The 15,084-nt window shown below is 41.1% G+C and overlaps 1 protein-coding gene across 3 annotated transcripts in view; it reads right to left on the bottom strand.

The window, feature by feature from the left end:
• The window catches only part of SPOCK3 (SPARC (osteonectin), cwcv and kazal like domains proteoglycan 3), a 182,470-nt gene that overhangs the window by 100,048 nt on the left and 67,338 nt on the right, over positions 1 to 15,084 (bottom strand). The gene's annotated exons all lie outside the window — the stretch shown is intronic.

The following is a 15,084-nucleotide window of genomic DNA, read 5'->3' as shown; positions in this document are numbered from 1 at the left end:
TCAAACTTGTATGGGCCTTCTTTGTACAACTTCCTGATTTTTTGTAAGTTTGCTTTTCAGATAACAAATTTTTCAGATCATCATTATCCGTCATTTTGCTGGAGAAAGCAAAATAAGAAAGGCTCTTATAAATGATAGGCTGGATACAAACTACAGCTGCATCCGCATTGCAGAAATAATCCAGATTGACACAACTTTAACCATCATGGCTTAATGTGATGGAATTCTGAGAACTATAGTTTTGTGAAACATTTTGCCTTCCCTGACAGAACATTCTGGTACCACAATAAACTACAAATTCCAGGGTTCTACAGGATGGAGCCATGAGAGCCAGCATGGTACAGTGGTTTGAGTGTTGGACTATGACTCTGGATATCAGAGTTTGTGTCATCATTTCAGCATGAAAACCCACTGGGTGACCTTGGGCAAGTCACACTCTCTCAGCCTCACATGATGGCAATGGCAAACCCACTCTGAAGAAACTTGCCAAGAAAACCCTATGATAAATTCTCCTTAGGATTGAGATAAGTAAAAAATGACTTGGAGGCACACAACTACAGGAACAACATGGCAGTAAAACCAATGTCAAACTGAATTATTTCGAAAGTGCAAATGCAGCCTTTGTCATCCTTAGATTCATTCATGGAGCAGATTCACTAACAATAATGCGATTTAACTCAGTAATGATTTCAATAGGTCTACTCTAAATATTACTAAGTCTGGATCCAATTCAATCCAAATATTACTAAGTCTGGATCCACTAAATCTGGATCCAGTTTTGGAACTACTGCTCTGTGTTAATATTTAGAAGAAACTTTCAGCTTACTGAAAATTGATATACTGCAGTAATAGGTTTTATGAGTTTGGTCATCTTGATATATAAAGATTTCCCTTTTAAGTCTATTGAAATAAAAGTGTTTTGATTGCTGATCGAAGGATAAAAGGAGTGGGACATTTTTCCTCCCTGAGAAGGCGTATGCAGAGCCTACAGGCACTACCTTGCATTCTGACTAACCATACTTGTGACATCGGTGGACTGAGTGAAGGGCCTCTACCGATAATCTCAGGGCCAGGCCAGGGTCATTCAGTCTGCAAGATAGCTTGAACCTGAGTCACTTAGGGCTTCGTATGTTATTAGTTTTCTGGCAGTTCATGAGGTATCTGGAGGACTCCAGGCCACTAAAATTTGTCCCATACCCAGTTCCCCGTGACCCTGCTATAATATGCCTCTTCTCTAGCTTTTTCCTCCCCCGTTTTAAATTTAAAGGATACAAATCCAAAGACTCCTTTCTGCATGAAGGGTACAAAATAAAAGTGCTTTTAACGAGGGATCCATAGAATTCATCATTTGTATTCTCAACTAAACTAACTGTCCATCCTTCAAATCCACGAGGGAGCTATTCTAGACCACCAGCACCCGCGGATAAGGAAATTGGGGGACCTCAAGTCCAGTTGTTCTTAATGGTGGGCATGACACGCATGCAGTTGCTAATGCAAACATGTGCACATACACGTACACCTATTGTAAGCAAGGGGGCTTGCTGTCCGCTGATGTTTAAATCCATGGATGGCAAGCCCACAGATATTGGCAGCCCACTATATATGGAAGTTTGGAGCAGATTATCATTAACTGTGAAATTTGGCATTTAGCTTTTAAATGCAATCCCTACCATACAGTGTATCAGACTTTTGCTGCAATATCATATCTGAATTGCATTTGTTTTATGGGAAAGTGAAACAAAAATATTTAGCCACATCACTGCTCTTTAATTGGTTTACAATAGTTAAACATTAGATTAGAATTTTACAATGTAATGCTTTCTGGCTGAGCTGATATGAAATACCGTATTTTCCGGCGTATAAGATGACTGGGTGAATAAGACGACTAGGTGTATAAGACAACCCCCAAACTTTTCCAGTTAAAATATAGAGTTTGGGATATACTCGCCGTATAAGACTACCCCTCTTCCAATGCACACCAAATAATTTTTTTTAAAAAACCATCAGATTTGATTTCAATATGGTAATTTTAATTCAAATGCTTATGCCATGCAGGTACTTAGCAGGAAACCTTGTTGTATACAAAGCCTGCTTGGACTGGTCAGCTCTCCCTGCCTGCCCAGCCCTCCCTATCTCCAAGACTATCAAAGTGGTAGCTGCTTTCATACGATTGCCGCATACAGCGGGGATGCGTCCACGGCTGTTTTTGAGCTCCCCCCACTATATGCGGTGACTGCAGATTCTCCAGTCTGGCTCGGAAGTTTCAGCACCTGCGTATAAGATGACACCCGGCGTATAAGACGACCCCTGACTTTTGAGAAGATTTTCCTGGGTTAAAAAGTAGTCTTATATGCCAGAAAATACAGTATTTCATATGAGGCAATACCAAAAAAATGGAAGGTTCCTCTCAGTTACTACAATTCAAAGTAACACATATCCAAACATATATGCTTTTAAAATATCCTTTTAAAATTGCCTTCTAGCAACAATCCATCAAGTTTCCTCACCACATGAAAATGGAAAGTTTGAAAATTGAAAAATAAAAACCTTCTTTGGAGTTTTTTAAACAGAGGCTGCAAACTCATGGATGACCAGGGCCTGGTACTACTAGGATGCAAATTCTTTGCCACAACAGCTTCCTTGTCTGCCAGTCTATTTCTGGGCACGGTTTGCAGGCCCTGAATGGCGAAGGTCCAGGTTATTTGAAATAGCATATCTTAGCTTACCCTACCTTACCCTACTCTACATATCTGCCTGGGCTGTGAGATATGAGGCCAGGCACTTCAATTGCACTGAACTCAGAGGCACATTTGGTGAGGATAAGACAGGGCCAATGGCTGCTGAGTCTTTGGAATCCTCTTCCAAGGAAAAGTCGTCAGTCTCTCCCACTTGCTGTCTCTTCTTCTTCTTCTTCTTCTTCTTCTTCTTCTTCTTCTTCTTCTTCTTCTTTTTATTTAGACATACATTTGGCTGTTGAACAAGAGATTTTTAATAGCAAGTGCTATTTGTTTTTAATAGACACACTTCAGATTGCTTTCTAATTTAATCATGTTTTGATATTATAAATTATTTCACTAAATTTTAGCATATTAACTTATGTGTTTACTCTTGTTGTGAACTGCCCTCAGTTCCAATTCTGAAAGGAAGATGTGATCAAATAAATAAAATAAGCAAAATGAAATGGAATTCAGGAGAATTCCTCAGGTGCTGAGAAGCATTGTAGAAAAGGAGGAGGTTACCACTGAGGCAAAGGAGATGGGCCAAAAGGAGTGGCCAGAGGCCGCTCCAGCCCAGATTGTCCTGCAATTCACCGGGGACTGCAGCATGGCCTGCTCTTAAAGAGCCCTGGTGGTGTAGTGATTAAATGTCAGTACTACTCACTCACAAACCACAAGATTGTGAGTTCAATCCCAGCACAGGGTAACAGTCTAGCATTCTTCCAAGTACCCAGCTTGTTGGGGCAATTAGCTTACAGTTTTAAACCATTTAGACACTGCTTAGTATGGTATGAAGCAGTATATAAATGAAGCTGCTATTGCTTTCGCTAAAACAGGATGCTGCCGTGGTCCTCAAATTTTTTGATTATCAATATAACTAGCAAATAGCAAAATTCAAAATATATCCATGTGACCCTTGAACAATCTTCTTCCTCCCATTCCTGACTCTGCAAGTATCCTCCATAGAGTCCCCCCTCCAAAACAAACAAAAAACACAACTTAAAATTTCCTTCTTGTGGGACAGCAAAGAGCTAATTTCAAGAAAAAGTATTGCAATATATTACTTCAGAAATGCTGGAATTATCAAACACCCACTGGGATTGGAATCTGAAGCTGTCACCCTTTCATTTATTTCATCACCACAACATTTCTTTCATTTTCTACCCATAGAGAAATCTAAGAGTGAAATGTATCTCTAATTGCTGACATGTTCCCCAGTACTAGAGGGGTTCGCACTCCCCTCAAAGGACTGTGTTCGCATCTTAGGGGTGCTTCTCGACTCATCACTTCAGATGAGAAATCAGGTGAATGCAATGGTCAAGAGTGCCTGTTATCAGCTCCGACTGATACATCAGCTGTGCCCTTTCCTGGAGCCTTTCCTGACCTCAAAACTGTAGTACATGCACTGGTAACCTCAAGACTTGATTTTTGCAAAGCACTCTACATGGGGCTACCCTTGTGCCTAGTCTGAAAACTTCAACTGGTACAGAATATGGCAGCCAGATTGATTACAGGAACAACTAGGAGTGACCATATTACACCAATATTGAAATCACTCCACTGGCTGCCTATTTGTTTCTGAGCACAGTACAAGGTGTTGGTCATTACCTTTAAAGCCCTCTATGGCTTGGGCCCAACCTACTTAAGGGATCACCTCCTTCCGTATAATCCGCGCTGTACACTCAGATCCTCTGGGAGGAATTTGTTGCAGTCCACAAAGACCAGATTGATGGCGACCTCCCAGGGGACTTTTTCCACAATCGCTCCCACTTTATGGAATGGCCTGTTGGACGAGATCCATCAAATTACCAACCTAGAGAGTTTCAAGAAAGCTGTCAAGATGGATCTCTTCTGGCAAGACTTCCTGGAATAGAACTGGCCACGTAAAGCTCCCCCCCCCCCCACAGACATATATAAGTGAAGACTCTGCCCACCATTATTTTATTATTGTATTATTGTTTATAGATTTTATCGTCTGTAATTTTAATGGATAGAATTGTTTAAACCTTTTTTAAGGGAGGGGAAATTGTATATATTGTATTTTTTAAAGGTTGTACGCCACGTTGATTGTGGTAACAAAAAGCAGGATATAAATTAAAGTTTTATTTATTATTTACTCCTCCTTCTTCTGTGTCCAAGCGTGCTTTTCTTGTAATATGTTCTGCATACAGAGTAAACAGATAGAGTGAAAGGATGCAGCCTTATCTGATCCCTTTGCCACTTGGGAACCATTCTGTTTCTCTGTGTTCTGCCTCTTCTCCTGAGTACAGATTCCTCATTAGGACTATCAGATGTGTTGGCACTCCCATGTATTTAAAGACATTCCATAGCCTTTCATGATCTATGCAGTCAAAGGCTTTGCTATAGTCCAAAAAGCACATGCTGATTTTCTTTTCAAACTCCCTGCTATGCTCCATTAGCCATCATATATTTGCAATGGGATCCCTGGTGTCTCTCCCTTTCCTGAACCCTGCTTGGAACTCTGGGATTTCTCTCTCCATGTATGGTTGGAGCCTATGTTACAGAATTTTTAACATGATTTTGCTTGCATGGTAGATTTGTGTTATGGTTCTATAGTTGCTGCAGTGTCTTGTCTCTTTTTTGTGGATGGAGATGTATATTGACCGTTTCCAATCTGTTGGCCATTGTTTTGTTTTCCATATCTATTGACATATGTTGGTTAGAGCTAGAGATGCTTCTGTCTATCTTTAGTGTTATTGGTCTGCAAATCAGAGCAACTCTAGTGAGCATAGCCAATAGTGAACTATGCTGTGCACTGAAATTCAACAAAAAGAGAAGTATTATGCAATTCCTATCCCTGAATGAAAAGATACTGCATAAAAACATTAAAACACACCTTCTGACAAACTTGCAAAACTGAAGTAAAATAATGCAAGAAAGCATCCTGTAAGAAAAAAGGCCTAACAAACAGGGGTATACTGTAGAGATGAGAACTACAAGCTGCATGTTCCCATTTTTAATGAAATGCATAAGCCAGGGCATGTGAATTACAAACTCTGGACAAGAATCTCAGTATGAGGAAGTACAAAAATATATGTATTTATATATGTGTGTGAAAGACTATATTAGTATTTTATCTATATGTTATTTTTTTTAACATTACAGTTGGCCCTTCTTATCTATGGAGGATCCATTCTGGACTCCACCCCCCCCCCAGCAAACAAAAAATGTGGGACCTCAAATCCAATTGTTTACTATGGTGGTATGGTATTTGTGTAGTCACTGCAGCAGCCTTGTGCACAAGCCTCCATTAAAAACAACTGAGCTTGGTGTCTGTGGAAACTCAGATCTGTGGAAGGCCAGCCCACAGATAACAAGAGCCCACTGTATTTTTAAACAATTCTTTTTCCTGGGAAATTAGAGTAGGGATGTGTGTTGTTAAATTATTAATTCCCCCAAAGAACAAAAAGTGATTCTATCAATTTTCTCCCTAACATCAGACATCTTCAAAAATTATACAGTTTTCAAAGAATCTCAGGAGGGGAGAAAGTCACTGGGCCAAAGCAGACAGACAGGAAAAAGTGTCTTGATGCTGGGTTTTCTGAAAGCATATTGAAACCCCACTGTCCACACCACCTGCTCCCAAGGCAGGGTGAACACCCATGGGCTGTCAGCACCATATGACACCAAGCCATGTTGTGCAGGTTGTTTTTTGTTTGTTTTTGTTGCCTACCCACTGTGCATGTACACCATTGCACAAACAAACCACCAGTGACCTCCAATTACCGCCCTTTTCCCACCAAGATGACATTCCACTGGATGCCTGTATAACTGGTCACAATCACAGGTTCAATGCACTGCCTGTGCAGTGCATCGGCTGGCAAAGCACAATCATGCAGGCCGCCCATACATGTCCCCTTCACCCCACCACGCCCCTGTGAGCACGAGCCCCATTGGCTTTAATGGGGCTTGAGCTTATATGGTATTTTCCTTATGTGAGGGGGTCTGTAACAGATCCCCCATGTAAGGGAAGGGACTACTGTATCTACTTGAACTTTTACATGCTTTCGAACTGCTATGCAGCCAGAACCTGGGACTGGTGATGGGAGTTTATTCCATCATATGGTGCTTGGGTCTTGAACTGCTGATCTGCCCACCTTCCAGTCATCAGAGTTGGTGCCATAACTGCTAAGCCACTGCATCCCAATTTACAGGGTCCATAAAAAGCAAAATCTGACACAATGTACTACAACACAAACTTTGGTTTTTATTCTACACTTTGGGGTAGAGGTCAAAAGATCCTGCTACTTTAGCAAGACATGAATGTGTATTTCATATCAGTTTAAGACCATGTAATTTTGAAAATATGACGATTTTATATTAATGTAAATACATAGGCCATTTTCATAATCCTATGTGCTTTCCCTTTTTTCTTTGTTACCATACTTTTTAAATCCTTTTTGACAATACTGAGAGATTTATCAAATTAAACAAAGCAGTGGTTCTCATTCTCTTGAAGGAAAACCACAAGCACTTTTAACAATGGGTAGTTTTCTTTCAACATTTCTGCACAGAAATCATATCATAATAATGTCCCAAAGTGTAAAGAATCTTGTGGCTGTACTCTCTTTCCTTGATGGGGAGAATAGTAAGCATAAACACATCTTATTTTAGTTTTAGTTTTTTCCATCAAACGAACAATCATTAATGAGTATTTTTCACATCCACACACACATCCACACACACACACACACACAAAACACTACTGGGTTTTTCTAAAGGAAGAAATATCTGTTTAATGACAAGCCTTTTGATATAGTTTTCCTCCAATATATTCAGGTTTGAAAACAAAAAAACTTTCCTTTCAGCATCTAAGCAATGATTCTTGTCTTATTATGTTGGATTCTTGTGCCATGCTTAAATGCCCAAACACATAATATTTTCTTTCTTTTTTTACTTTACTGTTCTAAATAAACCAAAATTTTATTTTAGAATTTTTACACACACAAATGATTAATGTTAATGTTTAAGATTTTATTAATAATGAAGATCCACAAATACAACCTTGGATACAAATACATTTAAAGATTCCTGCTTCCCACAACATGCCTGCATGTCTGATCCTTGGTTTATATATAAATTATAAAACCAACAAAACAAAAAGGCCCTTGACATCCCCTCCTCAAAAAAACCAGTTTAAATCATTTATTGAATCCAACACATTTTCAGAATATTATTCCTTCTTCAGAGGCTTCCTTTTTTATTTTTAAGAGCTTACTTACTTCTCTTCCTATAAATCTGCAGCAATAAGCTCTTATATTATTTCTTCTACTGTAACAGACTTTGGAGATTATTGCATTTCATTTTTCACCCGATCTAGGCATGGGATGGGAATGGCCTTGAATGGGTGAAAATGGGTGTTACTGCACAGCAGAACGCTGCCAATGCTGCTGGGAGACTACAAGCCATCTCCCAGCCATGCTAGCCCACCAATTTTGCAAGGATGGAAAGCTTCCGTACTTCAAAATTAGAAGGCTAAGTGCAGCTAGGGGATGGCTTGTAGTCTCCTGGTGGCATCAGCAGTGTTTTGCTGTGTGATAACACCTGTTTTCACCCATTCAAGCCCGTTCCCAGCCCATGGCCAGATCAGGTGAAAAATTAAGTGTGATAATCTCCTAAAATGGTTTCTACCTAAGGCATGAAGCAGATGGGTGGCTTGGAGCAGCCTCTGGCTGCTCCAGCCAGAAATGTTCCAAGTGGCACAGGACTGCAGCAACCAGCTGCCATGGTTCTGAGGCCAGCAGCCACCATGGTCCACAACAGACTGCCAACAAAGAGTGCCTTTTTTTTTGTACTCTTTATGTGGCCTGGTTTGGGCTGCTCTAGGCAGCTGTGGAGCAGCTTCAACCCAATCCAGGGGCATGTGTCATCTGAACACCACACCCCCAGATCGACCCAAAGTTGACACTGTTGGCCCATCTGTTTTCAGGCCAATGTAACCTTTTAAGGAATCCTTGAAAAAAAGTTTTATTTCCAAAATGAGTTCGTAAAACTATATAGATATAGGCATAAATTTATTATGCATAGTCATAAGGAGTAAATGTATAAGAATCCTTTATTCATTCATGTATGCTACAGAGTGATTATTACATGAACATCTATCTGGCTTGAGAATTAGAAACAGGTCTACATCCCAAATACTCAAACTCTATTTTAAAAGAAAACAGTCAAGAAATGTAAAGTACTGTACTTAGGCAGAAAAAAATGCAATGCATAGATTTAGAATAGGGGACACCTGGTTTAACAAGCCTACATGTGAAAGGTATCTAGGAGTCCTACTAGACTACAAGTTGAACATGAGTCAAAAGTGTGATGCAGCATCTAAAAAAGCCAATGTGATTCTAGGCAGTGTCAATAGAAGTATAGTATCTACCTCAAAGGAAGTAATAGCACCACTCTATTCTGCTATGGTCAGGCCTCACCTGGAATACTGCATCCAGTTGTGGGCATCACAGTTCAGAAAGAATGTTGACAAGCTGGAGAATATCCAGACGAGGGCAATCAAAATGGTGAAGGGTCTGGAAACCATGCCTTATGAGACAAGACCTAGGGAGCATGTTTAGCCTGAAGAAGAGAAGGTTAAGAGGTGATATTATAGCCCTGTATAATTATTTGAAGGGGTGTCATATTGAGGATAGAGTAAGCTTGTTTTCTGCTGCTCCAGAGAATAGGACCTGGAACCATGGATGCAAGCTACAGGAAAAGAGATTCTACCTCAACATTAGTAGGACCTTCCTGACAGTGAGAGCTGTTCAGCAGTAGAACACACTCCCTTGGAGTGTGGTGGAGTCTCCTTTGGAGGTTTATAAAACAAGGCTGGTGACCATCTGTCAGGGGTGCTTTGATTCTGTGTTGTGGTTTCTTTCAGCTCTATGACTCTATATGCATCAGTTACAAATATAGAGAAGAATTCAGTTCCCTATTGTACTTACATCTATGCTAATTGGCTGCTACTATTTTAATAGTATATGTCTGTTCATGTGTTTTAAAACTAGACCTAATTAGAAACTCCCACTCCTCATGAAAAATGGAAACTATTACATTCAGTTCAGTAACTCCACAGTAATTATTTCTGCAGCCCCAAATTCATTATCATGTGTTAAATGAGGAACCATCAGTCCTAAGTAATGACTGTAAAATAAAATATATTTCCTTGATATAGGTTCATGACTATGAAAGCAGAGAACTGAAGCAAGTTTTAATGGCTGTACTGTATATGCTATATTCGATTTTCAGTGTTTGAAGTATCTTAGAGCACTAAGATCCCCCCACCTTTGAACAACCTGGTTAAAATGCAAAGGGATCTTGTAGCACCTTTAAGACAAACCGTACAAAAGAAGTTGTAGCATAAGCTTTAGTAGATTTGGTCTACTTCTTCAAATGCATCTTTCATACAGTCTCATAGATGCTACACGATCCTTTTGCAATGTCTAAATTCTACAGGCCTGATTAATGTTAAAAACACCATATTTTTCTTCAATCATAGGTTTACATATAATCACATATGAAATTATTTTAAGAATTTATAAGGGTAGAAGTGAAACACAACTTTTAAAAACTGATTTGGATCTTTGTATTAGAACAGAACATCAGTCATGTGCAATTGACTATAAGAACATCACATGTAGAGCCAAAAGATGCCACAATACAAAACATTCCTATGTGTTTTGAAGACTAGACTAATTATTAAATGTTTTAATCACTAGAAAAAGAAATCATGCACCAAATAGCATTTGGCAATTAAAAACAAATACCATAGCAACACCTTAGGTTTTTTTAAAATGATTACATAAAATATGTTATATAAGAGTAATAAATCATAGATTATTTTAAAAATAAAAAGGATGAAACAAGAAACAGCAGGCAACTCTGCAGAGTTGAGGAGGAGCAGTGAAGAAATTTTTGTTAGCTGTTAGGGGTAGGATGGCAATGCACCTGTTTCCCATAAGTACTCCTTTTGCAAAGTCATATGTTTCATCTCCTACATATTTAGAAGTCTGGGAAATATAATGCAAATAGTAGGAGAAGTTGCAAATAATTTAGCAAAGAATCGTAAAGAAAGACGGAACACTCCAGCAGGCCTAATAAGTGGAAAAGACAGCAACCAAAGATGAAATGCTTTCTTGCTCAATAAATCAAGGATCAAACAGGAACCTCTATTTGGCCAACAGGCTGAAAGTTCCCAAGAATAACTGCACAGAATAATTGTAAAAAACCTCCACTTTTCTAGTTATTACTTTTTCCCCAAACATAATATCAAGAATTCCATAAAGGAAAATTCTAGTTTTCTTTGGCCTGGTACAGACTGCCGGTTTGCGGCAGCCTGGAGCCAAAATTATGGCTCCTGAGCCCTAGCACGTGGCAGCGGCGCCATCACGGTGACGCAAGCATGGCACAGAGTCTGCATGTCGTGCTACCGTGCTTGTATCATCGACACATGACAGTATGCCAATGGCACACTCATGGTGGCAGCCACACACACCAAGAAGAACCTGGAGGGAGCCCACACGGTTAGGTTGCTGTGGGGAGCAAAAACAGACGGTTCCAGCCCACCCTTTGGGGGCAGTCTGTCGAGCCCCTTTATGAACCTTAAATCAGGTAGGTATTTGCAAAAGAAGTCTCATGCCAAAAACTTGAAGCTGCTATTGTATCAAAATAGTCCCTTTCAAAGTTCTGTTGCTCTATAGGGTACTCTTATGCGTTCCGGTGGCAGCGGAGCGCATAAAGCCAGCTAGTTTGGCCTCCTCCTCCATCCCACCCCCTTTTCCCTCCAAGGACTGTGCGGTTCGGGGCCGCTGCTTCGGCCGGGCGGCTCTCTGGGCTCGGGTTTGTCTGCGCAGCTGCGCACCGTCCCAGAGATGCCACCTACGGACAGTAACATCTCGGCGTCTCCTGCTGCCAGGACCAAGGAGTGTTTGCCACAGCTGGGGGGAAGGCGGAGGGAGGGCGTTCCGGTGGCAGCGGAGCGCATAAAGCCAGCTAGTTTGGCCTCCTCCTCTGTCCCGCCCCCTTTTCCCTCCAAGGACTGTGCGGTTCAGGGCTGCTGCTTCGGCCGGGCGGCTCTCTGGGCTCGGGTTTGTCTGCGCAGCTGCGCACCGTCCCAGAGATGCCGCCTACAGACAGTAACATCTCGGCGTCTGCGCAACTGCGCACTTGTGTGACATCTCAGAGGAAGACGGTTTGGGTTCCTGCTAGCTGTACAGTTACAGTGATCGATTGTTTGTATCCTTCTCTGTTACTGTGTTGTATGTTGAGGGGGGGAGAGTTGGATATGGGATGGAAGTGTATGCATGTATCAGCTAGCATAAAGGTTTTTTCTCCTTTTTATTTTGTTAACTGTAATTTAACTGTATTACTGCAACCTGGGATTTTGTATTACTGCTATGCTTGTACTGGTGCGTGTATATTTATATGGCTATTGTAATTTGTTCTGTGATTTATATCTTATTGTACTTTTGTAATATTGGATTTGTATTATTGCTATGCTTATATTGAACTTGTTATTTTGATTTATTGTAGTTCTATATGCCTGCTGTAAACCGCTTTGATCAAAGGAAAAGCGGTATACAAATAAAACATATTATTATTATTATTATTACTTTAAGATATGTACATTAATCAACTCTACATGAATTGTGCAGTTAGTACAATAGACTAGAACCATTTTTGGGGGAAAAGAAACATTACAGTACCTAACAGAAAATATGAAACACTGACAAGTACTTGCCTTCATGAATAATCCATTCCTGTCCTGAAAAACAGAACTCTAAAATTTTGTAAAATCACAATTCTAGTTTCAAACTGATACTGTATTTCTTACACCACCTTGCCTTTGAATAAGTCATTCTCAGTTTACTTTGAGTTCAAATCTGTTCTGCTAGTGGGAACACATCATTCCATGGGTCCAGTCACAGCAGTTAAACTATTGACTCCACAAGTGAAGGATTCACTAATATTGGCCTGAATCTACAGTAGCTGTTATTCACAATTAGAGAAACACTGAATTAATGTGATACTTGAAAGTCAGCTGTTTCAGTGGACCAACCTTAATTTGTTTCTTTATTTATATTCTGCCTTCCTTCTTGGTGCATCCATACACCATGATAGAGCATGGTTTCTGTTAACCATAGTAATTGTCATGTAACCACAAATTAGTTAGCAGGGAAGTAAACAAAAATATAGCCCATCTTCCCCATTTCTGGTTTGTTTCTATTAGCTTCTGTTTCAGGTAGCTAGAAAAATGCAGTCCTAATGGCCATTTTTGTGGACCTGGGATGGGGGGTTAAAAATGCAAAATAAATAAATAAAATAATTTGAAAATATTGCTCCAGTATCTCCTCTCTCTGTGTGTGGATAGCATTTACAACAAATCTGGCACACCCTGGGAGCAAAACAAATTTGCAAATACACACACACACACACTGGAAAATTTTGCAAAACCATTTTTTGCCCCAAAATTCCCTGTAGTGGATGGGGAGCCATTCCACCATGTTTGGGGTTCAATACATGCCTTTTTGAAAGAGGAAATTGATAGGAAATGACTTTATTGAATTCTTATTGTTAAAAAGAAGTCCTCCCCTAAGGCTAAAATGGCCCAGAAAGGCCCAATGCCATGGTGAAAATACCGCCATATCCTCTGGAAGGCATTTGGGGTCAAATATGTTTGATTTACTGTGGGAACAGATGGAGAGGAGTGTGGGTCTCCAAGGTCTCCTGGGGGACTAATGAGATCCCCAGCCCTTCCACAATTGCCCACTCCTGTCATAGCTGAATAACTGGCTTAACTAGTTCAAATTTGTTGCAGTTTGTAAGACAACAGCAATCTATAGATTCAGATTGGGTTTTGCAGCTCATTAAAATGTCTTGCTAGAAACAGTGAATTCATATATCACAGGTCACATTTTTACACACCATAGCCTTTTCTCATATACAACTGCAGTCTTTTTGTCTTAGTTTCCCTTTGTGTTTTCTGAAATTACTGTAATTTGTAATACACAATTCTTTGCATGTTGTTATTGTTGTGGGTCTTCAAATTGTTTCCAACTTATAGTGACCCAAAGATAGAGCTATCATGCAGTTTTCATGGCAAGATTTGTTTAGAGGGGGCTTGCCATTGCCATCCTCTGAGGTTGAGTAGGCATGACTTGCCTGAGATCACCTAGTGGATTTTACATGGCTATACTAGAAGATATGCACATATTTTATTTATTGGATTTTTATCCTGCATTTCTCCCAAAATGGGATTCAAGGAGACAAAATAATTGATATATATTTAAAAGTGCTTCCAAATATGAAGCATAAGTTTCTGGTGCTTTCAGTTTCCCTCATGTCTGTAATCTCCAACAGCAAATTCCTTATAAAGAAGAAAGAAGGAGAAGGGGTGGTGGACCGAACCAAACAGAGCCAGAATGGGGAACTTTTGGTGCTAGGGTTGCCATTCATCAGGACCTCCAAACCGGGACAAATGTAGGACAAAATGTTCAAATGTAGGACACATTTTTTTTGTGTCCTACATTTGAATAGGAGCCTCCGAGGCTTTCCCTCTGGGCCTGGGCCCCGCCCTCGGCGGGGGCGGAGCCCAGTCGGAGAGGGACTCATCCCCTTCAGGGAGGCTTTCCCTATGGGCCTGGGCCCCGCCCTCGGTGGGGGCGGAGCCCAGGCGGAGAGGAACTCCTCCCCTTCAGGGAGGCTTTCCCTGCAGGCCTGGGCCCCGCCCTCAGCGGGGGCGGAGCCCAAGCAGAGAAGGCCTCCTCCCTTTCAGGGAGGCTTTCCCTCTGGGCCTGGGCCCCGCCCTCGGCGGGGGCGGAGCCCAAGCGGAGAGGGACTCCTCCCCTTCAGGGAGGCTTTCCCTGCAGGCCTGGGCCCCGCCCTTGGTGGGGGCGGAGCCCAGGCGGAGAGGGACTCCTCCCCTTCAGGGAGGCTTTCCTTGCAAGCTTGGGCCCAAGCGGCAAGGGAAAGCCTCCCTTAGCTTGCTATATCTCGCCCGGGAGCAGGGACAATCCCGGGGACGGGGCCAAACCGGGCCGTGACCGTGCGGCCCCGCCCCAAACCGGGAAAGTCCCGCCCCCAGGCGGGATATGGCAAGCCTATTTGGTGCTCCAAATGTTTTGGATGTAAATGCTCAGAAGCACTAGTCATCGTGGCCAATGATAAGGGCATGAGAATTGTTATCCAAATATTTGGACTAAGAAACATTCTCTACTGCTAAAACACAAAACCTAGAAAATCTAGTAAAGAGTAAAACCCTGTTCCTTATGGAAAACAATCTATCATCTATCACCACCAGACTGACTTATCAGGCAGGTACTCTCTAAATCTAAACAGTAGAAAATAATAATAATAAAAA

The sequence above is a fragment of the Sceloporus occidentalis genome, unplaced genomic scaffold, assembly GCF_023333645.1.
Source record: "Sceloporus occidentalis isolate IW3139 unplaced genomic scaffold, rSceOcc1.0.p SCAF_5, whole genome shotgun sequence".
NCBI lineage: Eukaryota > Metazoa > Chordata > Lepidosauria > Squamata > Phrynosomatidae > Sceloporus > Sceloporus occidentalis.
Note: the sequence above shows the minus strand (reverse complement) of the source record. Positions and strands in the feature narration are given on the sequence as shown.